We start from the raw sequence: 27,733 nt of genomic DNA, 5'->3' as shown, positions 1-27,733 counted from the left end.
TTACCCGGGTGCTCGCTCTCCCACATTTTCCCCGACGACGACGACACTCGTGGGAAGACCAGGGCGACATTCCTCGCGGCTGGGCCGTCGTCGTGGGTCTCAGCTTCTGGTTCGCAGGCTTTCGCAGCCATTGTCCGACCTGCCCGCAGGCCTGTGTGGGGGTTCCAGCGGCACCAAGGTTGAGGAATGAACCCACCGACGTTTCGGTCGGGACACTGCGGTCGCCATCTTCAAAGTAGAGCCCCGCCGAGAGACGCAGGTACCTTCTGCCCTGAAGATTGCGAACTGCAGTGTCTACCAGGACCGTCAGAAATTTATTTCCTTTAACCCTTGAAGAACCAGTTGCCTCACCATCAGAGAAATAAAAAAATTAGAAGGCGCTACAGGTAATATCAATCTTTAAACTAACACAAGAACCTGAACTAAATTCACATGAACAGAAGTGTTGTTTGCATACAAGTTTGTGATGCATTATAAGAACGCCATTGACGTTTAAAGATAGGGATGTTATGCTTAGTTAATTATAAAACGCTAATAGGGTGTTATAATTAACACGTTGTCATTTTTTGATTTGAAAAGATTAATATTTGTGAGAAAAAAAAAGAAAAAAAAAACATTGTACGCTCGAGACTCTCAGCTGGAATTAGAGCCAGCAATGCACGCGTACCAACTTTCAGGGGCCGAGACAAACATGCAAGGCTGGGTTTGTAAACTACGCACTAGCGCAAGAGTCAAATAATTAACTAACGATTTTTTTTCAAATACCCATCAATAAATTACTGATTATTCTAAAATGCAACGGAAACATCACCTGGCTTTAAAATTCTCAAGTTTCTACTTCCGTTTCCGCTTTCTACATTTGAAGTGAAGTGTCCCGAAAACTTTTAAAGATGCAGTTGCAGAAGATCAACGATTTTTTTTTTTCTTCACGTTTTACAGTTTCAAGTTGAAGGGCGTGCGATGCGCGAGCGAGGGTCACTCTTAGACGAGGTTTATAAACAACGCAAGCAACGTTACACGCAACCAACATAAGAAAATCACGCAAACCGCAATGTGTAAAGGCCGGAAAAATTCGAATTTATTTTGTGACAGGCTAAAATATAAATATTTATACCTCAGTGCTGCCTCTGCTGTTGGCTCACAACTCACCTGGATGACTCTGGGCCAATGAGAAACACCTGACCAAAGCTTTATCGAATCACAGGCTGCTACGTTGGGACGTCTCACAAGACAGCAGCCAATGAGTGGGTGGCATTTGACCGAGTGTACGTAGAACTATGGAGTTCATCCTGGAGGTCATTGAACCCGCGAATTTTTCCGGTCGCTACAGTAATGAACGATATTTGTGTCAAGGTTTGAAATGTGTTTTCAAATAATGTGAGCGGGTCTCTCAGTACCCGCCAGAGATTGTAACATCTAACCTCGGTAACGACCTAATTCACGTGTTCTCATGTTGCAAATACACTTATAATACGAAACACGTATACAAAATTTATCGTAGAATTCTTTAAAATAATGTAGAGCGTGATAAAAATAGATATGCAAAATGTAATTTCAACTACACTTCTGGACGCGAATCACACGTAGTTCCCGCGCCCGCCGCTAGAATTCGCTGCCGGAGCAGAAACGTCAGCTATCAAATAATTCCAATTTTAGAACGAAAGTTTAAACTATATAATTAAACGGCTCCGATAAAAGCGAGAAATTATTGAAAAAAAAAAAATACTGAACCCTGGTTTCGGACCTGATTTTCGACAAGGAATTTTGTTAAATGACTGTCCATTTTGTTAAAAATTAATCAAACAGTTAATACTGTAACATTTCCCCTTTTAGTTTTGTGAACTTTGGTTTTCGCGCCGTCCGCCACAGACGGCGGCACTTGGTTACGCATTTCCGTTCCGCTCACGAAGTGACTTCCCCCCAAACACCGTGTGCCGGCAGCGAGAGCCGAGCAGTTACGCACGAAGAAAGCAAGATGAGGAGGAAAGTTGTGTTCGCCTCGGAGGTGGGAGGGGTCGACACAGACGAGGTCCCTTGCGCCGCTGTTGCGCTCAGACCGGCCAGGTCGCTGTGTCTGTACTCCTCGGAGGTAAACAAACAAAACTAGAAGAGATGCCCCCCCCCCCCCCCTCCCTCATGCACCATCACACCCAACTGACAGTTAGGAACTGGCGTGCGCGCGCAAGGAAGGTTCGCATTGGTCACGAATGTCAAAGGGATTGCTCCCCCTTTTGATTGTTAACCCGGCCCTCTTAGCCGTTAGGCCCTGCCGGCCTGGGGCCCCCACGGGCGTGAATACGCGAGACAGTAGAGGTGTTGGAGATCCAGCTATGTCCAGAGGCTGAGGCTACCCATCCCAGTATACCCCTGCCATCACACTGGGACCCAGTGAACCCGTGGTCCGGTGGAGGCCTAGCTGTCCGGCCTAGCACCGGAGCTGTGTCGTCGCTCACCACGTCCGCATCAGGACTAGGGAACCCTTGGAGCCTGCTCCAAGCGATCTGTCCGAACTGATGGCTTTACATCGGATTGGACTGTGGGCTCGATAGCCCTTCGGTCCAAACTGCCGCGTGTTGTATCAGCGTCTCGCCAGTCCAAACAACCAGTTCATCAGCTGAGTGTATTGGCAGACATCTTCGTTTGTATTCTTTGGTAGAGACCGGGAAAATTCGCGGATTCATTCGGCAATAGGCTAAAATTCAAGTACATATATACCTTTTAGATGATTTTGCTATTGGCTTACTGTTCATCTGGACGAATCTCAACCAATTATAAACCCTCAACCAAAGAAAGATCGAACTACAGGCTAAACCAGCTGAGATGACTCAAACGTCAGCAGCCAATGAACTGGCGTTATTTGCCCAAGTGTACAGGGTAATATGCAGTCTATCCTGAAGGCCGTCGAAACCGCGAATTATTCCTGTCCATAATGATAGGAAAATGAAGGAAAATCAAAATAGCATGTGAGACACCCCCCCCCCCCCCCCTTAATGCACTATATTCAAGATGTGCCCCACTTGGATGATCGACGAGCGAGGTGTCATGTGAGATAATTTAGCACACGAGCCTGAATCAGTGCACCTTAAGTGTGTATTCTGTAGTGTAATACTAATTCCTTTTTTGTGTACGACGAGCGGAGGAAAGGATAATGCCCATCCCCAACCAGTTAGATCGGCTTAATTGTACACTGTTAGAAAATCCAGCAAATGTATTAACTTTTTTAACGAAGAGTCAACCTGAAGTGAACAAAGAGTTCTTCGTAATATCACTAAACAGGATCTTCGTAAAAATTACGCCGTATTCCGACTTACCAGTTATCTGTTCCGTTGTAAACAAGGTAAACCGACAATTGATGTTAAATCAATAGAGACCTGCAAAATTCGCGGATTCATTCGGTGATAGGCTAGAATTCAAACATAATTTTGCTATTGGCTTACTGTTCATCTGGACGAATCTCAACCAGTTATAAACCCTCAACCAAAGAAGGATCGAATCACAGACAAACCAGCTGAGACGACTCACAAGTCAGCAGCCAATGAACTTGCGTTATTTGCCCGAGTGTACAGGGGTATGTGCAGTCTATCCTGAAGGCCATCTAAACCGCGAATTTTGCAGGTCTCTATGAATCAACAAGTTTTTTTGTTGGTATACCAAGATTACTCTTGAGTATTCATTTCAATGTAACGTGAAATCGGTAGCCGTAAATTTACGAAGACGAACGTGAATTTACGATGATCGCTGGATATTCAGTATATTTAAGGTGAACACTTCTAACAGTGCTGATGACGGACGATGAGCTTACAAGAACAAGACTGCCACCACTCGGTCGGACGAGGGAAACTTTCTTTTCACAGACGAGAGAGCCAAACGCCCGATCGTGCATCTTCGGTTTTTTTTTTAGTTCATTGTAAATGTGTTGATAAAAGGATACTAATGGTCAATTAGGTTAGGTTAGCTACGTTATATATAATTAGAGACCGGAAAAATTCGCGGTTTCGACGACCTTCAGGATAGACTGCACATTCCCCTGTACACTCGGGGAAATAAACACCAGTTCATTGGCTTCTGACTTGCGAGTCGTCTCAGTTGGTTTAGTCTGCGATTCGATCTTTCTTCGGTTGAGGGTTTATGATTGGTTGAGATTTGTCCAGATGAACAGCGAGCTAATAGAAAAAATCATCTAAAAGGTATACGTATTTGAATTTTAGCCTATTGCCGAATGAATCCGCGAATTTTTCCGGTCTCTATAAATATTTTAAAACATTGTGGACGGTTGATTTGGTTAGGATAGCTACATTAAAGATACGGGGGGAAAAAAGCTAGCATTTACTTCGGGGAACTTCGGGTGTGGCTCTCTCGTCTGTGAAATGAAGGCTTCCCGTCGGACGAGCGCCTACCAAAGACTGCGTACAGCTGAAAGACTGGAAACTCAACTATGTTTTTCTGTACCCGCATAGAATCACCGACTACACTGCCATCTATGAATCTACAAATGAAGAAACGCGATCGAAATTGCGTGACAGAAGAATATTTTTTAAAAAACTTTTTTGTAAACGGTTTTATTAAGCTCGAACGGAGGCATTAGATAATTAACAGTCACACATAGGCTAATTAGTAGAGAATTAATGATAATAATAATTATAATAATAATAGTCTCAAGATTTGTTTATTGCCAGGATGCTCGATACAATTTCAGAATGCTGAAAGGTTTTTTTTTTTCATTATAAAAACATTTCTTCTTTAAATTATACCTGCTAATTTCATTTCCTTCAGTTATTACAGAAGCGATCAGGTGGTTACACATTACCGTAAAAAAAAATATACACATTTTACAAACAACGATATCAAATAAAAATGTAGGTGTTTTTTTACTACTACTGTTTGTTTTAATTCCGTCGTAAACATTAACGCTATCTTTGAATTTACCAAAAAAAAAAAAAAAAAGCTATCTTTAGGAGCGCTATCTACGGTGTTGAATTGAAATACTACACTGTTAAAAATTTTCACCTTTAATTTACGAAGAATGCTGGTTACAAATAATCCAGGGGTTTGAGTTAATTTAAGGCTATCTTCGTGAATGTACGGCCACGGAGTTTACTTACTCTGAACACGAGTCCAAAAGAACATTCTTGGTATATTTACAACATATTCAAATACTGGTCAAGTTTACAGTAAGAACAATATTATGTTGTATAAGTGTTTGTTCACCATAGTTTAGAACGAAACATACTACTTGGAAGTCTAAATACGACGTTGTTCCCACGAAGATTCTGTTGTTTGAAATCACGGAGAACTCTTCGTTTATTTGAGTTAAATTCGTCGTTCAAAATTCCGTAAATGTACTGTAATTTCTGACAGTGTACTAGGGCACATGTCGGTACGCCCGCTGGTGTCTGGACAACTGACGAGCCGTCGTGAGGACGACAGGAGAGAGAGAGAGAGATAGTCTGCAGCTCTCCTGCACCTCTCCTGCGCGCGGGGGTGAGAGGAGGTGGACGGATGACTGGAGCTACCCCGCGCGCCGACGGCTGCACCAAAGAGCCATCGCGCACGACGACGGGTCGTTGGGGCCTTATACGGCCCGTCTCCCCGCCGGGGGAACGTGCGTCCGTCGAAAGAGAAAACGGCGGAGCGACATCGAGAAGGAGGAAATAAAACAAAAACTGCAAGTCAGCGCGTGACTCTGTGCGACAGCTGCACCCTTTCTACACGTTGAAGTCTCCAGTGATACACGTTCGTTGAAGTCTCCAGCCTATACGAGCGACTCGCTACGCCGGGCCACTGCGCTCTGAGCACCAGACAGTGGAAACCATAGCAAAGAGTGATGTTTCACTCGTAGTAAAAATAATTTTTTGACGTGATAACGTCTTATAATTCGATGAACGCCAGCTGCACGCACGAAAAATTGTCACGTTCCGCCTGAGCCGAGCGTGCAAGAACCCGGCCCAACCACCGTGCGAGAAAATCTTCTGTAATATCAAACAGGTTAAAGGCGGGCTTTTTTTTAACTAGTTTTTCGTGATTATATTTAAACAAATTATTTAAATAAAATTTTTCAAAAAAACTGTAAATAATATTTGAAAATTAAAAAAAAAAGTATGCAATTTTTTCATCAATGTTTTCTTATTACGTTATCAAGTAAAATTATCGTCCGTAAACCGACTTTACAGACAACCCCCATTTTTCAATAATACTTAAGTGAGCTGGCTCAGGATTTTGTGGCAGTATTTGTCAGAAAAAGATATTACATTTAGAATAGTTTGATTTAATACATCATGTTGCTAAAAAAATTCCTTAAAAAAATGCGGATTGCGCATCAGCCTGGCTACCTTGGCACTGTTTCTTGAGTCAGCGCAATCAACGTCACAATGTCAAGCAACCTATGGAAATTTTAGCTTCAATGCTATAATATTGTAAATACAGAATAATACAAATGAATTTTTAGTCCTCCATTTTATACTACTTAAATATCTTGCTCCGTGTTATTTTTAACCTTAGGATTATTGTGAATTAACCTGTTTCTGTCGAAATAAACACTTTTTCCAAACGGAATAGCGAACTCCAACCTGTTTAAAAAATGTGAGCATATTTTAAATGCTGTTAGTAGGGACCGGAAAAATCCAATGACCTGTAGGATGAACTCCATAGTTCTGCTTACACTCGGTCAAATGTGACCCACTCATTGGCTGCTGTGTTGTGAGACGTCCCAACGTAGCAGCCTGTGATTATTATAATGCTTTGGTCGGGTGTTTCTCATTGGCCCAGAGTCATCCAGGTGAGTTGTGAGCCAATAGCAGAGGCAGCACTGAGGTATAACTGTTTGTATTTTAGCCTATCGCGAAATGAACTCGCGAATTTTTCCGGTCCCTAGTAATTAGTCTACCAACTATAAATAGTTTTAATCTTATGGGTGCTTAACACGTGACGTTGCAGCCCAGACATGGCGCCCACCAGGTAACATCACAAAACTTTTCAATAATTTGTGGCCCATCGCAAACTGTTTTCACGCCAACCTGTTTCCAGAAACAACATTCGAAACCACTCGTCCGGGTAGTCAGGCCAGGCGGTGTCGCGCGCGCTAATTAATCAGACCGCGTCACGTCCGGGCTAGAAAGTGAAATATCTGTCGGGATTCGGTGATTTTCTAGTCTTCTTCAGTGTTACATTGAAAGACGTACAATTCTTCCCAAATATTATAACCGGTTATTTAAAATGTGAAACTAACCGGAATTAAAAAAAAAAAAATATGTTGTCTGTAAAGTCGGTTTACGGACGATAGTTTAACGTGACAACGTCATAACAAAACATTGATGAAATGATTGCATAAAAATAAAAAATTGAAATCATTTAAAAACTAAAATATAATAAAATTGAATCATTTTTATTGAATTATCACTATTTTGTATGTATACTAAGGAGTGAAATTAAATATACAATTTAATTGGTAAATTTACTTTTATTTGCACTCATTAATTCAAATATGTTTATTACTTTAACGAACAGATTATTTTAACTATAACTTTCATACATGTTTTTTATTTAACTTCTTCCAATCTGTGTTATTCTGTAAAGGATAGGAAGATGATAGGAAAAGTAGGAAACGAACGGGAGTGTTTCAAGTTTAATGTGCCTCGAAAAAGTCAAATCGATGGTTGTTCCAATCGAGTGGAAGAGAGATACATAGATGCGGCGCAAGCGTGCAATGAGCGTAACGGGACAATGTGCGTTACGGGACACTTTTCCGTGCCTGCAGCCGGCGTCCATCGATTTATTAGACGTTGTCACGTCAAAAATATTTCAGTTGTCGGAGAGCAGTCGCAGCTGGCAGCTGGACTGGCGGCGTGTGAGGGGCTGAAGCTGACCGGGAACAAGTGAGTGTCACGTGACGGCCGCGAGGCGAGAGGTGCTCGGCATTCAGGCGGCTCGCCACGCATTCCCGCGCGGACACGATAAGGGATCGAACACGGAACCGCGCGCCGCCGAGATCCAGGCCGGTCGACTGTGCGAACACGTGATCTCCCCTAGCATGGGTCTAGCATTTCCCCTAGCATGGCTATAGCATGGGCTCTAGCATTTCCCCAAGCATGGCTCTAGCATGGGCTCTAGCATGTGCTCTAACATGGGCGTAGGCAGGATTTGTGGAAGAAAGTGACTGATGGAAGCTATAAAAATAAAATTTTGATAGGACATTTTTTTCTGTGGTCTGGGGATTGGGGCATTTGGGGGTCGAGTGGTATAAAAAAACCTAACAGCGGGGGGTCCGAAGGTGCTCCCCTGTCAAACATTTATTTTCAAAAATTTAATGATTTCAAACCCTTAAGTGCTTTTCAAAACCTGAAATTATTAAATAAAAAGTTCCTTTTACAACACTTATGATTGTGTCCTAATACATACCTAAGTATGATGCTAATCTATAATTTTGAATGTTCATTGCCCATGAATTGAACCAATAATTAATGTTCGATGGGTCGAGAGGTCGAGAGATCGTGTCCAGCAGTAGTTGGTGGAGTCGTTCTACCAGAGGTTCGATAGGTCGAGAGGTCGAGATATCGTGTCCAGCAGCAGTTGGTGGAGTCGTTCTACCAGAGGTTCGATAGGTCGAGAGGTCGAGAGATCGTGTCCGGCAGTAGTTGGTGGAGTCGATGGTCCAGAGGGTGCGGCTAGCACGGAGGCTCGATGGATCGAGAGGTCGAGAGGTCGAGAGTCGTCGGCGGTGGCAGAGCGCCTCCCACGCCGCCTGCCCGCGTGGGCGCTGACGGAGGGAAAGCGCGGCCATGACGGGCGAGCACCCCCCTCCCAGTATCTCACGTCGTGGGGCACGAACTGCCCCCCGGGGCCAGAGGCTGCGACCCCCTCCTTCCCGATCATCCATCACCCTGGAATCCGGCGTCTTCCGGACTTCTGCCGCCGCAGCAACACACGACACGGAAATTAAAAATTGAAAGTACCTAGACTTTCGCTGATAACTTGGGACCGGAAAAATTCGCGGGTTCAATGACTTCTACCATTAACTCCACAGTTCTACGTACACTCGGTCAAATGCCACCCACTCGTTGGCTGCTGTCTTGTGAGGCGTCCCAACGTAGCAGCCTGTGATTCGTATAAAGCTTTGGTCGGGTGTTTCTCATTGGCCCAGAGTCATCCAGGTGAGTTGTGAGCCAATAGCAGAGGTAGCACTGAGGTATAACTGTTTGTATTTTAGCCTATCGCGAAATGAAATCGCGAATTTTTCCGGTCTCTACTGATAACTTGTAGCGCCCGTGCAACGTGTCTCTCAGTAACGAGCCCTCCGGTTCTGGCTGGCTCGCGACTGTAAGAATCTAAAGCCTGGTTCACACCACCAGAGTTCCAGCAGCTCTCAACAGGCTGTCGTGACAGAATCTGTTTGTTTTCTTATGCGTTAGAATGTTGCGTGCAGAACATTAAAGGTTTTACCTGCTGTTCCTAGATATGCAGCGCAAATGCCTGAGTTAATTTAATGATTTTGTTAGAAATTGTTTGCAAGAAGTAAACAGTCTTAATGTTTCACGTAAATTTCTCAAGGAGATAGAGACATTTTTTTCTTATTTCGAATTAATTAAATCATGTTCACCTGTTAGACATTTATTTCAGGAGTTATCTATAGAAAAATCAGTTTCCACAGAGCATCGATGTTATCGCGATATCACGTGAGTAGTACTATCAACCATCTAGGTTATCTCCAAAAGTCTCAGAAGATATACTTTTTGTTGGATCTGTGCTTTCAAGAATTTAATTTTTAATTAAACTTTTTTTTGTTATGCTGTAGAGTCTGAACAACTGTGCACTCCGAAGAACAGGAATAGGCGGGATACTTCATGGATGCTCCTTATGGAGAGCGGCCTAAGATCAGAGATTAGAGAAAGTTACAGATGGAGCATAAACACAGTTTGTTGGTATCTCTGCTGAAGCCAGGGTACGTAAGGGGGAAGCAGGTCGCCTCCATATTGTGACATGGAGAAAATCGAATTTTCTCATAAGTGATGTGTGCATGGTGGTGGAAAAGTGTATGAATATTAAATAAATAAAGACTGTTGACTCGAGAATAAATGATTGTGTACAAGAGTATGTAGTAAACTACATTTCAATATACTATATAAACAAATGGCCGCCATCTTCTTACGTGAACAAACTGGCCACAGTGCTCAGAGCATATACTCCATCTGTAACTTTCTCTAATCTCTGCCTAAGATAGGCCTGGGTTACCTAGGATACCACTTTGGTAGAAACCCACCCACGCAATCCGATGACCAAACACATGTTCGATGTTGCAAACTTGCAAAAAAAATGTGTTCGAATTGGTGAATATCTCTTTCCTAAGTACAACATTGAATTATTTATTAAATATTTTTTCAGGGCATAATTAATGCATTTCCAAACAGAATCAATGTTTTAGTTTAATATTTAATAACAGGCTCTGTATTGTCTGGAGGAAACAGTTGATAATGTCATGTCGGCAATTAATAATCTCAGTCAACGCATTATATCCATGCGATATTCCGAATACGTAAATTACATTATTGTGATATCCTGACGTGTGTGTCATATACTATGGTATGTATGAAAGATATTATCGATATACTCGTGTAAACTTCGTAAATAGTTCCGGAATATATATCTTATGCCTTCAGTACTTCTATGGGTTATAATATGCACGTGCTGTGTAGAATGTCGTAGGGCATACATACACTAGCCTTCAACCGACGAAAGTATTTGAGGAATAGGAAGGAATCTAAGGACGCTATATTGGTTAAAACTGGTTTTTTTCTACATTTTTAACGATTAATATTGCACATTGACTTTCTTTAAGGCATATATCACAAATTTAGAGATTTAAAAATAATACACAGGGTCTATTTATTGTATTAGAATTGCAGTCATTCCCAAAAATTGAATCCAATACTTCAATTATTTCATAAATCAAAACTATTTTGCTTGAGGTATTTTCCTGCAAATTTATCAACACAGCTTTTTTTGGAATTTTTTTTTCTCTGAAAATTTTATCTAATAGCGGTAAAATATTACGCAAGTTTACTTAGTGTCATTTGTGTCACCTTTTCCAGCTCTAAAACAACGTTTAGAATATATCTGGGCGAGAAATGTTTTCAGCCAACGACAAATGAAAGAGAGTCACTGGTTGAGGGAAGCCTATGATGTAGGGGAGGACGGGGCAAGTTGGCGATGTTAAGAGTTCGTCATTTTTTATAATTTTAATTTTGGAAATACGATTTCCTTCTTTCCACACACGATTAGAACAGTCTTTTGTCGTGGTGTAACTAAATGGAAAAAATCTATATTTCTATATTATATCCAAAATTCTGCCCTTTTAAAAATATAATGCAAATGTGCCATCTTGCCCCGTTACCGGGGCAAGATGACTTTGACTACGGGGTAAGATGACATTTCTGCACAAGTTTAAACATATTTATTCTTAGAATGCAAACTAATGTAAATTAACTAATTTAACATTGTTACATGCTTTTTTTACATATATGGCATATTATTAAAGGCTTGGTTTGTTGAAAATTACAATTAATAGTTAACTTACATAAACAATTAAGAGTTGGTGTTTTTATAAACAATAATCGCAAACAAATTTTCCTCCTTCAAAGTTCGAGCAGTCCTCATGCCACCATATGTGGCATTTGCAACACTCGATCCAATCTTCTGATGGAGGGTCGACATAAATCTCATCACACACAAGACACTGCACTTCGGATATTTGAGCTGAAGTCATGCCTGGCGAAAGTTGGAGCTTCTTGGATTTTTCTCGAGAATCGAACTTCAGTTTCTTAGTAACAGTTCCTTTTTTTGCATCTCGAGACTCATGTCTTTATTGCTTCAAACGTTCTTGTTCTATCCTCTGAGCTTTTCTCTGAACCAGCATCGCTTTCATGGGTGAGCTTGTGATGACACTTGCACATTGCTTATGACTTATCCTTTTTCTCACATATGATCTTTCTTTAGGCAATGGTTTGAAATCGAAAACACTTCGGCACAGTTTTGGCTCAACAGGCGTAGCATTTCTTATAGGCCCTATCTTAATGAGAGTAGCATTTTTTGAAAGTCCTGGCTCAACGGGAGTAGAATTTCTTGAAGGTCCTGGCTCAATCGGAGAAATATTTCTTGAAGATCCTGGTTTAATGGAAATGTCATTTCTTGAAGGTCCTGGCTCAATGGGAGTAGCATTTCTTAATGGTCCTGGCTCAATGGAAGTAGCATTTCTTGAAGGTCCTGGTTCTTCAGTTTTCTCTGCCTGATGTTCATTAACTGCTTTTTCCATAGCAAGATCATGATCGGTGGGGTTCGCTGCTGCTAAATCATGCTCAGTAAACACAAGGGGATCATAAGGCTCAATTCCACATTCTCAGAACCCATTGACTGCATTACCGACTGTAGCTGCTTTTAAATAAGCAGTGCTTAGTAGCTCACCAATTTTTTTTTGTCAGTTATGACTTGCCCTGGATTAGTGACCATTAAGTTGTCACAAGCTTGACTGTAATAGGTTTTTAATGGCCCAAAAAAGGAAACATCCAGCATTTGAAGACGATGAGTAGTGTGGGGTGGAAATCCGACCATAAAGATGTGATTTTCCCGGCAAAAGTTTATAGCCTCCAGTGTTACGTGTGTTTTATGGTTGTCAACAAGGAACAGCACGTGAAATTCACTGGTTGGTTTCACATGTAGTTCGAAATGTTTCAAAAACAACACAAATATTTCTCCATTGCTCCAACCATTATCACTGCAATGTCCAACGGTTCCCGGAGGGGCTCTTTCCACAAGTTCAGGTCGCATCTGTTTTTGCGAAAACCAAAAAAATGGGCAGGTAATATCCGCAAGCATTAATGCAACAAATAATAGTAACATTTCTTCCTCTCTCTGCCGAAACGATCTTGGAAACACTCTTACTTCCTGTGGGTGAAATAACCTTTGGTAGCCTATAAGATACAGTGGAAAGTGCAGATTCATCTGCATTGTAAATGGCAGAAGATGGAAATCTATGTTTTTCCCGCACTTATTTCAAAATTAAGAAAAACTTGTCAACATTTGGCTTGTTAAAGCCCATTGCTCTGGCAATGGATGTTTCCTCTGGTCTCCGAAAACTGAACTTACATTTTTTCATAAAACTAGCCAACCAATCCTCACCTGCCATCCTGGTCTCCACATTGAACGGATGCGAAATTCCACTATATTCTGCAAAGTAAAACACAAGTTTTCTACATTGCTGCTTTGTCATCCCAAAAAACATGTTATCCATTGCTGTCGAGTAGTTCCTTAAATATTCTAGCTGCTCTTCAGTGAAAACTTCTCGAAATCTTCCACCAAGAATAGGCATTTCCTAGGAAGAAAATACAATTAGGTAGGCTAAATACTTTTTAATTAGAATTTTTGTTTAATGAAAGCCTGTAGGGCATGAACAATTAAAAAACAACTGTAAAAAAGCACTTGGGGCAAGATGACGAGTCGTCATCTTGCCCCAGTCAACTTGCCCCGATCAGCAATGTTATTAGTATTGGATTTTTTCGCTAGGAAAAAATATAAAAGGTTAACAATATATAGTGGTTAAGAAAAGTATATTGTCTAAGGTAATAATGTGTGGCATTGAATAACCAAATATCTTACCTGTTTGTCCATGAGATATTACTTCGAAGTTCTTGAAAATTACAATACGTCAGACCAAATGTACGAACATCATCTAACAAACAACTAAATGGTGGCAGCGGCTTCACTGTGCGATTCTTTAGTGCCCACCAGTGTGGAGCGCTAGTAGTGTCTGTTAGGTGGTGCTATCTAATAACATGACGTGGAACTAAGTCATTCGTCGTCTTGCCCCGCTCGTCAACTTGCTCCGTCCTCCCCTAAATTCTATGTTGCACAGACCCGAATACTCGTGTTGGCAAGCCTTCTTTTCACAGACGAGAGAGCCAAACTCCCGATCGTGCATCTTCGGGTTTTTTTGTTCATTGTAAATAAATATACAACTCATGATAACTAATGGTCAATTAGGTTAGGTTAGCTACATTATAAATACTTTAAAACATTGTGGACGGTTGATTTGGTTAGGATAGCTACATTAAAGATACTGTGAATTCATGTAAACGGTTTCCTAGCCCTGGATAGCTACATATATTAAAAAGTTATTTGCTAAGCAACCATAAAATGATTTTACAGTATTTTTAATGTAGCTATACTTACTTACCTAATATAACCAACCATCCACAATGTTTTTAAAGTATTTATAATGTAGCTAACCTATTCCTAATCGACCGCAAAATGTAATGCCACACCGGTTTATACAATGAGATAGAAAAAGCGAGCGTGAACTTGGGGGAACTTCGGGTGTGGCTCTCTCGTCTGTGGAATGAAGGCTTCCCTTTCCGAGACCCGGCCACGCCATGGCCACCAAGTGTTGGCGCTGGGAGCGGCTCGGAGCTGTACAGATCGAAGGTGCTTCTAGTCGGGAGGAGTAGAGTGGTGAGGGGAAGAGGCGCGGGCTTCGTCAGCACACACGCGCCGCGCGCGGGCGGGAAAGTTAGCTCCCCCCCCCCCCCACACTCATGCGGGAAAGCGCGGGAGCAGAGGAGCTGTCGGCGGGGTCGGCATGGATGAACCCTGCCCAACACCCATGCGACACCTCGCGTTGCGCGGACACATACATGCACGTAACTGGGAAAAGTCACTACCTGGAACCAGGGACGTCGGAACATTTTCAAGATTTGGGAGGGGGGGGGGGGGGCGAAAAGATGTATTAGCCTACACTTACCTCAGTCCTAGAGCGGGGGGAATTTGGAATTTTAGATGCAAAATTGTGCTATTTAATGAATTACCGAACCAAAATATTAAATATAGACCATTCCAAGAATTTGATGACGTAGTATGTATTAAATACTACTCTGACAGTAGATGTAGTACAATTTAAATAAAATACCATCTAGGAATTTGCAATCATTTTACAGTATATTGACAATCATAAATTTGATTTTCTAATCAATGTGATCACCAATGCAACGTTTGTAACTACTGGTTGAGAAAAATACTACTAGGACCAAACATTTATTCTAGGAAAAGGAGGGGGGCGAAATGCTACTCTCGCCCCCCCCCCCCCCATACATAACAGCACGGGGGCGACTCACCCCTGCTGCCCCCCCCCCCCCCCCTGTTCCGACGTCCCTGCCTGGAACCAAGCGCAGGAAACTATGGCGACATCCTGAATGACTAAAAAGAAAATGTTGATTAGTGTTGTCCGTTTTGCGATCGGCGCTTTTCAAACGTCGAACACCCGAACTCATTTATTTTCGATGTGTGATTAGACTTCATTTGTTAGCATTTACTTTTGCCTTAGTGGACATCTGAATTTTGACGTGAATACGTCTTTAAAATTGCTTCCATAGCGGGAGGCAGTTAGAAAAACAATGATAACAAAATCGGGGGATACCTACAGTTTGGTGTTGCAGCTACATATCTATCATCTCCATTTAAAATTTAATTACACCACCTGAAAGCTATAGGATCAAAGAATTCGTTACGCTAAGTGAGGACTGTGACGCATCGAGCGCGGTGGAGGGGGAAGCGCCGCCATTTTGAGGTCATTTTGCTGCGTTCTCGAGATTTCCATTTAGTATAACTTTCGACTCGGAGAAGCTACGACGTTCATTTGAGTTTCAGTCGTCAGCTCTTGTCAAAATCTATCAATTTCATATACATAACATCAGTGTAAAATAGTTACAGTAAATATATGTGTTAAAATAAAACAAAAATATTATTTTGTATATAAAATATTACCTGTTACGTACACGTATTCACGTACAACACACGACCGTGTCCATGACACAGCCACACCCCATTTTTTTTGACGTGCCAACGTCTAATAAATCGATTAACGCCGGCTGCACGCACGAAAAAGTGTCCCGTTACGCACATTGTCCCGTTACGCTCATTGTACGCTTGCGCCGCATCTATGTATCTCTCTTCCACTCGATTGGAACAACCATCGATTTGACTTTTTCGAGGCACATTAAACTTGAAACACTCCCATTCGTTTCCTACTTTTCCTATCATCGTCCTATCCTTAACAGAATAACACAGATTGGAAGAAGTTAAATAGCAACCATATATAAAAGTTATAGTTATAATAATCTCTTCGTTAAAGTAATAAATATATTTGAATTAATGAGTGCATATAAAAGTAAATTTATCAATTAAATTGTAGATTTCATTTCACTCCTCCTTTGTATTCACACAAAATAGTGATAATTCAATAAAAATGATTCAATTTTATTCATAAAAGTATGCAATCATTTCATCAATGTTTTGTTATGACGTTGTCAGGTTAAACTATCGTCCATAAACCGACTTTACAGACAACCAATTTTTTTTTTATCTTCCGCAACTTTCACGAGTTAAAAGAATATTGAAAACTCGGCAGCTTACCCATTTTCAATGCAAGAAAGCAAAGAACAAAAACAATCGAAGAACCCCTTATTTTGACGTTGTACATATGCTGCGCTCTGGCGACTACTATAGAAACCACACCCTCTTCCCTCTTGTCCAGTTGTTACCTGCTTGCTTAATGCATGTTATTTGATCCCCGCATGACCCGTCCCAGGGTTTTCCCTGTGTCTATGCAGGTTTTACCTGGGTCACATTAGCTAGCTTTTAAGCTAGGCTATCAATGGGGCGTCAGCCATGGTGCCAATCGCAGCCATGGCTGGCCAGTAAACCATAATTAGCACACAATGCACGCGCCCTTGTCCCGCATGGTTAAAAAGAACCCGCATGGTAGACTGTATAGGCTTCGGCCTGAGACACACTTAGGTCCTCCCCTAACCCGGAATCTTCCCTTACACACTTAGAATGGAAAGCCTAAGATGTACATCAAGTTCTGCCCCTGCCCAAACACGCCCGAATATTCACCTTCGGCCAACCTCAGGTTTAGATATTTCTCTGTTTATTTTAATGTAGCTATACTAACCTAACTAACCGTCCATAGTGTTTTAAAGTGTTTTTATGTAGCTAACCTAATCGACCACTTTTAATATTTGAATTCATTTTTCCTGCGCAAAAAATAAAACAAATCCCGAGGTTGGCCGAAGGTGAATATTCGGGCGTGTTCGGCCAGGGACAGAGCTTGATGTACATCTTAGGCTTCTCGCTTAGAATAACTTAGGCTAGGTAAAAAAAAAAAAAATAGGGCAGTTGCGAGTGCGACGACGTGACGACAAGGTGTGAGCAGGCGCGTAGGAACCTTTGGGGGGGGGGGGGGACCCAGGCGACTGCCCGGCCATAACATTTCATGGCCGGGCAAAGTGATGGTTTTGCCCGGCCATTGCATCAGATGAACAAGAGGCATTGTCTTCATTGCAATGCTAATTGGTTTTGCGGGATTTCCTTGTCCGTGCGTTACTTTATTCTTAAAATAAATTAGTCAAACATATTTTTAATTATAAATACATCTTCGCCTTTTCTACAGCTCTAGATAACTTGATGCTATCTGGGAACTAAATTTGAAGGGTGCTTGTAATTTATGTACCCCGCGCAGTGGGAAAATTCAACAAATTGCCCTACGGGACGAAAACTGAAAAAGTGAACACTGTTTTGTGATGCCGAGCCTTAAGTAATTTTTTTATTAAAAAAATGTTAAAATTTCTGCTAGTAGTAAATAAATTCTATTTTTATGTACGAAAGATGATTAAATAGCACAATTTTGCTCCTTGGAATATAATTTTTTTTTTCTACCGGGGGAAGAGCCCCCGGACACCCCCTTTGTTAAATCCACCACTTATAGTGATACTCTCCCTTGCCCCCCCCCCCCCCCCCCCCGGCCGCGGTGAGGCTGGTGGACTTACTGGTCGGCGACGCCCGGAGACGGAAGAATGGTGGTCGGACCTCCGGAGCACGCGCGCGACTGCAGCCGGGGACCCCGCGGCGGGGGTATATATGACAGCCGCCCCCCACGCACGAGCTAGGGGTGTGGTGGTGGGGGGGGGGGGTCTTGCAGCTGGTACAGTGCCTCTCCCTGGGGCAGATGCAGCGGAGATGGGCCCACCGCGCCGCGCGCTGGAGAAAGGACGAGAGCCGTCTGGGCGCAAGAGCGGCGCATGTCCGCCGCTTTCCCGGCGCGGCGGGACTTTCATCGGCGCCTGGACCGCTCTGCCCCTGCGCTGCTCGCTTCTTCGCGCCGTGTCTGCGGCTCGTGATGAGCACGGGAGACAGTCCAGCTGAGCATGCAGTCTCTACGGTAACCGTTAAAAAAAAAAAAAAAAAGCTTAGGACCATTACGACATTCGTACTAACCTTTCCTGTTCTCACAAAAAAAAAAGGGGGTGGTCTGTAAAATCGGTTTAAGGCTGTATTAGTAGATCGCATCCTTCGGGAGAATGGGCGGGCCGCTAGTGAGTGTGTGTGTGTATATATATATATATATATATATATATATATATATATATATATATATATATATATACCACCTAGATCCAAACCCTATTTGGATATAATAATGGTTTTACTTTTCATTTTATCTTTTAAATATATCTTCTTTTATAGATCTTACCTTTCGTCTTTTTTTAGTTTTTTTAGTTTTTATGGTAGTTCTGTCTTCATGCTTTATATTTTATTTTTTGTGTCTTGAAAATTTACGGGTGCAGAGTTTACTTAAATTTAATATGAATTCACCATGATTATCTTGGTATAAATGAAAAAGAAAAAAAAATCAAGAACTGGCTAAGAATCGTGCAAAAAAAAACACACTTATTTCTTTCACGTGTGCGCTTACTCTGTTTATACCGAGAGAGAGAGAGAGAAAGAGAATTCGAAATTTGAAGAATTCTACGAAGAGCCAGTTTAATTACGAATAAATGTTGATTCATTTCAGGTGCAGTATTCGTTGGAAAGTGCGCAAGTCCGACAGCGCAGGCGAGGGGTGTCAGCACAGGCCGACGGGACCTTCGACGTTGTAGTGGGTTGCGACACCCCTCGGTCACCCACTCGGGGGGCCGTAAGTTCTGGGTCGGGATCCGAACCCAGGACCCTCAAACACGAGAACGTCACGCCGCAGCAAGCATGGCTACCCAGGACGTGTTCTCTTGTGAACTGCTGTTTGGGAATACTCGTTATTTATAATTAGAGACCGGAAAAATTCGCGGATTCATTCGGCGATAGGCTAGAAGTCAAATACATATACCTTTTAGATGATTTTGCTATTGGCTTAATGTTCATCTGTACGAATCTCAACCAATTATAAGCCCTCAACCAAAGAAGGATCATATCACAGACAAAGCAGCTGAGACGACTCACAAGTCAGCAGCCAATGAACTTGCGTTATTTGCCCGAGTGTACATGGGAATGTGCAGTCTATCCTGAAGGCTATTGAAACCGCGAATTTTTCCGGTCCCTATTTATAATACGTCTCCTCGTTGGTAACTGTTCCTTATTGCTAAGGACCGGAAAAATTCGCGGATTCATTTCGTGATAGGCTAAAATTCAAACTTATGAAAAATTTTGCTGGTTCTGCTATGGGTCGCAGTTTAACTGGAGTTCTCTGGGCCAATGGCAGACTATTTACCAAAGAAGCGTCGAATTACAAGCCACCCAGTGGAGACGCCTCACAAGTTAGCACCCAATGAACACGCGTGTTTGCTTGAGAAATGCAGAGGATAACGGAAGCTATACTAGAGGTCATTGAATCCGCGAATTTTTCAGGTCTTTACTTATTGCGTACCCAGTTTTATGTTAAACTAATATATTAAAATAAAGTATATATATTTTTTTCGTCTGTTTGTTTGTGATGAGCTACTCTACCATACCCAACATACATATTTTAGTTTCAAAATATTGAATTATTAAAAAATGTTCGCAGGCTTTCACGGCCATTGTCTGAAGTAGCTTGGCTTCTGGGTTGTAGCCGTGTCCTTGGAGAATAATTCACCGACGTTTCGGTCGACATTTCAGTCGCCATCATCAGGGAGCAGTTACCTACTCAACGGAAACGTCGGTGAATTATTCGCCAAGGGCACAGCTGCAACCCAGAAACCAAGCTACTTCATGAATTAATTATTAAACTTTGACATAAATCTCCCAAATAGAGTTTATACATACTTTGAATTTGCATCTAGTGAACATCATCCTTTACTGCTATGATAGTAAATTTTACTATCAATATTACAATATTATTAAATGTGTTAACGGAAACCTAGGGAAGTCATAGAGTAATTTATAAACATACAGATTTTTTGGGGGTTATCTATGTAAATTTTAAAATATGCTCCTATGTAAAACTGGCATAAAACATATAGTTCAAATCACGTTAACGGAGTTAAACGGACAACCTTTCAGTCTGAAAAATGTAGTTAAATCCCACCATGTACTATGAAGAGTAATTATAGCTATAAAAAAATTGGTTGTCTGTAAAGTCGGTTTACGGACGATAGTTTAACGTTACAACATCATAACAAAACATTGATGAAATGATTGCATACTTTTATGAATAAAATTGAATCATTTTTATTGAATTATCACTCTTTTGTATGGATACAAAGAAGGAGTGAAATGAAATCTACAATTTAATTGATAAATTTACTTTCATTTGCACTCATTAATTCAAATATGTTTATTACTTTAACGAACAGATTATTTTAACTATAACTTTTATACATGTTTGCTATTAAACTTCTGTCAAGGATAGGACGATGATAGGAAAAGTAGGAAACGAATGGGAGTGTTTCAAGTTTAATGTGCCTCGAAAAAGTCAAATCGATGGTTGTTCCAATCGAGTGGAAGAGAGATAGATGCGGCGCAAGCGTACAATGAGCGTAACGAGACAATGCGTAACGGAACAATGAGCGTAACGGGACGATTTTTCGTGTGTGCAGCCGGCGTTCATTGTTTTATTAGACTTTGTCACGTCAAAAAAGGGGGAGAAAGAGATGAGAAAACACCTAACGGACAGGAAAGAGAGCCTTGAAAGAGTTATGCATTATTACAGGCTGGAGTGGGTGAGTCAGTCAACCTACAACTCGTAACGAGGCACAAAGGTCGTCAGACCCGGGGAGCAGGCTAGCGGCTTCCACGCCAGAGACCGCCTCCGACATGACGAGGACGTATTGCCCCGTCGCTACGTTGTGCAACTGCTACGGCACTTACCTCACAGGTAGCGCCTCGTAGCACCAGGTTAGCTTTGTTTAGTTCTGGCACGTGAACATTGTGATTTAAGACTTCAAAAGTACTTATAGACTTGTGAGATAGCTTTTTTTTTGACGTGACGTCTAATAAATCGATGAACGCCGGCTGCACGCACAAAAGGGTGTCTCATTGTCCCGTTACACACATTGTCCCGTTACGCATTGTCCCGTTACGCTCATTGTACGCTTGCGCCGCATCTATCTCTCTACCACTCGATTGGAACAACCATCGATTTGACTTTTTCGAGGCACATTAAACTTGAAACACTCCCATTCCTTTCCTACTTTTCCTATCATCGTACTATCCTTAACAGAATAACACAGATTGGAAGAAGTTAAATAGCAAACATGTATAAAAGTTATAGTTAATATAATCTCTTCGTAAAGTAATAAACATATTTGAATTAATGAGTGCAAATAAAAGTAAATTTACCAATTAAATTGTAGATTTCATTTCACTCCTTCTTTGTATTCATACAAAATAGTGATAATTCAATAAAAAAATATTCAATTTTATTCATAAAAGTATGCAATCATTTCATCAATGTTTTGTTATGACGTTGTCACGTTAAACTATCGTCCGTAAACCGACTTTACAGACAACTGTTTTTTTTCTCTCTTCATATTATTCAGCTGGAGATCGTGATTTAACATCGTGCCTAAAAATTAGGAAAAAAAAAAGGCAGAAGCAGATAAGAAGTAATATCAAAGGCAACGCAAGAAACACAAGACGCAAAAAGTTAAATAACGACGTTTTAAAATACTCGTTTATAAACCACGCAAGCATTACCCTACTTTTAACATCTTCCGTTTCCGCCTTCCAAACGGAGTGTTCCGAAAAAGATTTTAAGACGTAGACTAGATGTTTTTATTGAAGTTTTCACTTGTTAAACTTTCACACGGTGAAAGAAAATAACAATTTAAAATCAAATTATCGACAGTTAAATATGTTTTCCTTATAAACATGAATATAAAAGAAAGGAGGCTAGAGGAAGAAATTCGTGTTCTACTGTTTTATAATTTCGAGTTGTTATGTTGGTGACGCCTTGTGACTTCCGTGATTTATAAACGACCGTGATATTGCTGCGGTCTTTGCGTTATTGCGTCGTTGGGTTCAGTGGCCCGGCCTGATTGCGGAAAGCATGTTGGTCTATAAAAAATATCCTCGCAGAGGAACCTAGAGCACCTCCTAGCAAAGACACCTTGCTCCCGTTAGACAATAACCAATCTCCTCCTGAAAAGCGAACATTTGTAACCAATTCCTGCGTTACGTTTGCCCGCTACACAAAGCCTTGTGTCCCATATGCCACTTTGATATTTACGATTAATCATTACATTTTTAACGACTTTTTCTTTAGGGAGCCTATTAGTTTTCTATTATATTTTTTTCGACATTACCCAATTCAATTCACTCATTAATAAACTAATTACGTTTTTCACCAAGGGTTTTGAAATCTTTCACCTAGACTCATAAGCTCATTTGTTATACTTTTAATAAACCTCAAATATTTTATCTCTGATGCACACTTATTAAACTCTTTGGGTTATCTGTCCAGCCCTTTTCGCTGCTGGTTCAATTTATAGTAACTTAACTACCTTAATATTCTGATTTAAAGATAGCATATATTCCATGATTCCCACGAAGGTCTATCTGACCTTACAATATAATAAGCTACTACAATAAATGTGTAAAGAAAAAGGTACCAAAAGTAGGCTAAATATTCTTACACTGAAATGAATAGCAGCATAGCCTATTATAAAGGTCGCACTAAAAATTACAGTTTCAAACGAGAAATACCTACCGCATATCTTTACTGTATGGGCTAAAATTATGTTAAAGGTTGAGTAGAAAAACTGTTTTACTGTTAAGGATAGGTTGGATACAAAAGTGGTTGTGCTAGGTCAGTCACAAGTAGGTTGTGCTAAAACAGTCTCAAGTAGGTTGTGCTAGGGCAGTCACAAGTAGGTTGTGCTAGGACAGTCTCAAGAAGGTTTACACAAGCGTAGAGCGAGATGGTCTATCTAATAGTCGGTGGTTCACGTGAAACCGCGTTGGGACAGGTGAAGGTTGAAAGTGAGATGAAATGTCTGGGTGTCATGACCGCCTGTGGCCTTGTACTGCATCTCTGCCTCGCAAATGAGCTCTTGGCTCCCGTTGTGCCGGAGGGGGGGGGGGGATAGGTAAGAGGCCATAGGAAAGAAACAGTGGCCGTACAAGCAAGAATCGACTAGATTTTTACTCCACAATCAGAGTACTCTGATATAAAAAGAAAAAAATCAGTTAAATCCGCAGTTCGGGTTCACGCCTTTGATTTTTCGTAAAAAAAAAAAAAAAAAAAAAAAAACGTGGTTTGTCTGTGAAGTCGGTTTACGGACGATAATTTTACGTGATAACGTCATAAGAAAAAAACTGATGAAATATTGCATCCTTTTTAATTTTCAAATATTATTTACAGATTTTTTTGCAAATTTAATTTAAATAATTTGTTTAAATATAAACACGAAAGATTAGTTAAATAGCCCGCCCTTAAACTGTTTGATATTATAGAAGATTTTCTCGCAAGGTGGTTAGCCGGTTCTTGCACGCTCGACTCAGGCGGAACGTGACAATGAGTCATACTTTTTCGTGCGTGCAGCCGGCGTTCATCGATTTATAAGACGTTATCACGTCAAAAAATCGGGATAAAATCAACACAAGCATTTCGTTTTAATGTGTATTTTAATTATCGAATCTCTTTGATAAAATTTTTACAGAGAGTAGTGTAATGGACACAGAATAGTCCAATCACAAGTTATTCGAATGTTTGCATCGCGAATAATTCGTAACAAACACGCGCAAGCGCCTACACTGGAAAAATGTCACGGGCCAAACAAAACAAATACTGTGACACAAACACGTACAGACTTGCTGTTATCTGTTGTGGGATCAACCATTGTTGATGCATTATCAGTCTCGTAGTTACTGGCGATTCAAATGTGACGGTATTTGGACACACGAGAAAGTTCGACTGTCACTGTGAAGGCCCGTTTAGACGAGCAATATAAATTGGCCAATATTGGACAATTTCGTGCTCTACGTGGCCATCAATATTGTCCGGCAACACGTTGCCCAGCAATACTCGCTACCAATGTTGCCAGCAACTTTTCCGGTAATATGGAGCAACATGAGTGGACGGGCAGCATGCATGTAGACGGTCAAGTAGGGCCAGTGTGTTGCCGGAACTCGCTGGCGTTGGACGTCATGCTGCCTTCATAGTAATTCACAGAATTATTTTTAAGCGACGTGCAAGAAGAATTAAAAATTATTATTTTAAATTAAATCAAAAAAACTGTAAATAATATTTTAAAATTAAAAAAATTATGCAGTTTTTCATTAATTTTTTTTATGACGTTATCACGTAAAATTATCTTCCGTAAACCGACTTTACAGACAAACACCCCCTTTTTGTAATGTTGTGAGTTATTGTTGAAGTCGGGCGGACCGAGTGTCCGGGAATCCTCGGCAGCTCGGTGTTGGAAGAAAGCGCGCTGTTGCGCCACGGAGCCGCTAACAGACCGCAGCACGCACTTGTTTGCGCCGCGGATGAGCCGCCTGTGTCTCGTCAGGAGACCACACGAACTCCCGGCGGCCGGCCCCAGGGAGAAACTGGCCCCCGAGGCTGTCCCCAGTTAGCGCGGCTTGCGCAAGTCACCAACCAATCACATCGCTTGTTTGCGCCGCGCTCCGACCACTGCTCGAGGCAGAACCGACCTCGAGTAGATCAACAGTCCTTCGTGATCGGACGAGAGAGCAACACCCGAAGTGCCCCGAAGTTCATACTCGCTTTTTTGACGTGACGTCTAATAAATCGATGAAAGCCGACTGCACGCACGAAAAAGTGTTCCGTTACGCACATTGTCCCGTTTCGCTGTGTCCCGGTACGCTCATTTTATATTGCTCTTTGCTAACCTGAACCTCCTAGCATTGCGACCGAGTCCGTGTCGTAATTCTGTTTTCATGCATTTCAATGTAACAGTTTCATTGCTCTTTGCTAACCCGTTCCTCCTAGCATTGCTGCAGAGTCCGTGGCGCAAATATATTATTTTTGACTGCATCTTGGTGTTGGGTAAGCCATTTTCCTTCACATCATCCTTGAAACACTCCCATTCGTTTCCTACTATTCCTATCATCGTCCTATCCTTAACAGAATAACACATATTGGAAGAAGTTAAATAGCAAACATGTATAAAAGTTATAGTAAAATAATCTCTTCGTTAAAGTGATAAACATATTTGAATCAGTGAGTGCAAATAATCGTAAATTTATCAATTAAATTGTAAATTTCATTTCACTCCTTCTTTGTAACCATACAAAATAGTGATAATTCAATAAAATTGATTCAATTTTATTCATAAAAGTATGCAATCATTTCATCAATGTTTTGTTATGACGTTGTCACGTTAAATTATCGTCCGTAAACCGACTTTACTGACAACCAATTTTTTTTTTCCGTTCTATCTCATTGTATAAACCGGTGTGGCATTAAATTTTGCGGTCGATTAGGATATGTTAGCAGTAGTATATGAATGTATTTCCGACGGCAGGATTCAGGTTGCGGTGCTTGGTGCCGAGCCACATCTCTGACGTCACGTCTATCTGTGACGTCACGGCGGCCATCTTGGACGAGCGTAACGTGACAATATGCGTAACGTGACACTTTTTCGTGCATGCAGCCGGCGTAACGGGACACAGCGTAACGGGACATAACGTAACGGGACAAGTATATCACGGCGGCCATCTTGGATCCGCCATCTTGGATGACGTCATTTTGTTTTCTCGAACTTTCCGCCATTTTGTTTTCCGCCATATTGGATGATGACGTCACCGTTGCAATTTCCGTTACGGCCGCCATCTTTAACTTTTTTATTTATTATCCGATTTTAATGAAATTTTTTTTAAAATTTATAAAAAAATTCAATTAATAAAAATTTAATAAAATATTTATAAAAAACAAACATTATCGATACGGAGCACGGAGTCCTCGGTTCGAACCCGACGAGGTCAAAAAATTAATAATGGCGACCGATCCTTCCCCCTGTGGTGGCTGCTGACAGACTGCCCCCCCACCACTTTTTTCAAAGCATATATATCGACAGTGAGCATGACGTCATGTCCGCCATCTTGAAATCTGGACGCCATCTTGAAAATCTTTATTTATTATCCGATTTTAATGAAACAAATTCCAAAATTCATCAAAAAATTAACGTATTTGAATTCTGTTTGATTATATCGATGTACGTCCTTGGTTCGATTCCCGGCGAGAGTAAACGATCAATCCTTCCTCCATGAAAGCTACCTAGACTGATCTACCACCAACAATACCAAGGTTTATATCATCAACTGGTATGACATCATGTCCGCCATCTTGTCTTCATCCGCTGGAGTCCACCATCTTGTTTTCGTCTGCTAGAGTGTGCCGATACCATGTAGTATAATTATCTGGTCACCATACTTTTGTCCTCAACTGTTGTCATTGACCTTGGCCTTTGACCTTGACCTTGGCCTTTGACCTTGACCTTGAAATTTGACCTTGACCTTGAAATTTGACCTTGACCTTGAAATTTGACCTTGACCTTGAAATTTGACCTTGACATTGAAATTTGACTTTGTCCTCGAAATTTGACTTTGTCCTTGTTGACCATTATGGATCCGACATTTTATGTTCAGTAGATGCTACCAGGAGCTACCACCTGCTGGAGTAAGCCATCTTGTGTGTGTGTACTCGTATTATAGAGTTCATTTCCATCTGGATAATTTTATTCTAACCCGCTACAGTACAGTAATCAATTACTACTGTGACACACGCCATCTTGAAATTTGGACGCCATCTTGAAAATCCGTAATTTTAATGCTAGAGATTCGGGAAAAAGTTCAAAATTCATTAAATAAATTTGTAATCTATATACTGATTGATTGGATCGACTAAGGTCCTTGGTTCGACCCCTGACCGATACCAATCAACTTTAATTTTAAAAAATACCACAAAAGCGACAGGTTTGAGAAAATAAAAAACACCACAAGTTCTTTTAAAAACTTTTATTACATACATTCTAATCTACTACAAGTACATAATAAACACAGACAAAGTACTAAAGTCTTGTGGATTCCTCGATTCAAACAGTCTTCTTATTGTACGGACAAAGCCTTTTACATGACTTTAAATGTCTATACGATCCGTTCATCACCGCAGCCAGAGACGGACTGAAGTTCATATCACCAGGGTCCCACTTATATATTCTCATTTGCTGGTACAACACACGAGTCAAATCAATAACCATGTTCATTATACTTCTCGGAGCATTTTTTATAATGAAGATGTAAGCTATCAAGACGTGAAATTAGTTTTTTGCACTTATTGCACTGAAATTGTATTCTTTTAACATTATTAGAACAACTGCTTCTTTCATGTCTGCGAGCATTTGAGGTAATAGTAAATGATGCGTCACAGTATTTGCACCGACGCAATGTATGCTTTTCATTAGTGGAAAAATCCATTGCT

General features: G+C 41.1%; 1 protein-coding gene across 1 annotated transcript in view; it reads right to left on the bottom strand.

Moving 5' to 3' along the window:
• Window positions 1-17,921, bottom strand: part of LOC134528586 (uncharacterized) — a 65,107-nt gene extending 47,186 nt beyond the window's left edge. Inside the window, exon 1 of the mRNA XM_063362336.1 lies at window positions 17,865-17,921. The gene's annotated coding sequence lies outside the window, so the exon portion shown is untranslated. The remainder of the gene's footprint in view (window positions 1-17,864) is intronic.
• Between the last annotated feature and the right edge of the window lie 9,812 nt (window positions 17,922-27,733).

Source organism: Bacillus rossius, chromosome 1, assembly GCF_032445375.1.
Source record: "Bacillus rossius redtenbacheri isolate Brsri chromosome 1, Brsri_v3, whole genome shotgun sequence".
Classification (NCBI taxonomy): domain Eukaryota; kingdom Metazoa; phylum Arthropoda; class Insecta; order Phasmatodea; family Bacillidae; genus Bacillus; species Bacillus rossius.
Note: the sequence above shows the minus strand (reverse complement) of the source record. Positions and strands in the feature narration are given on the sequence as shown.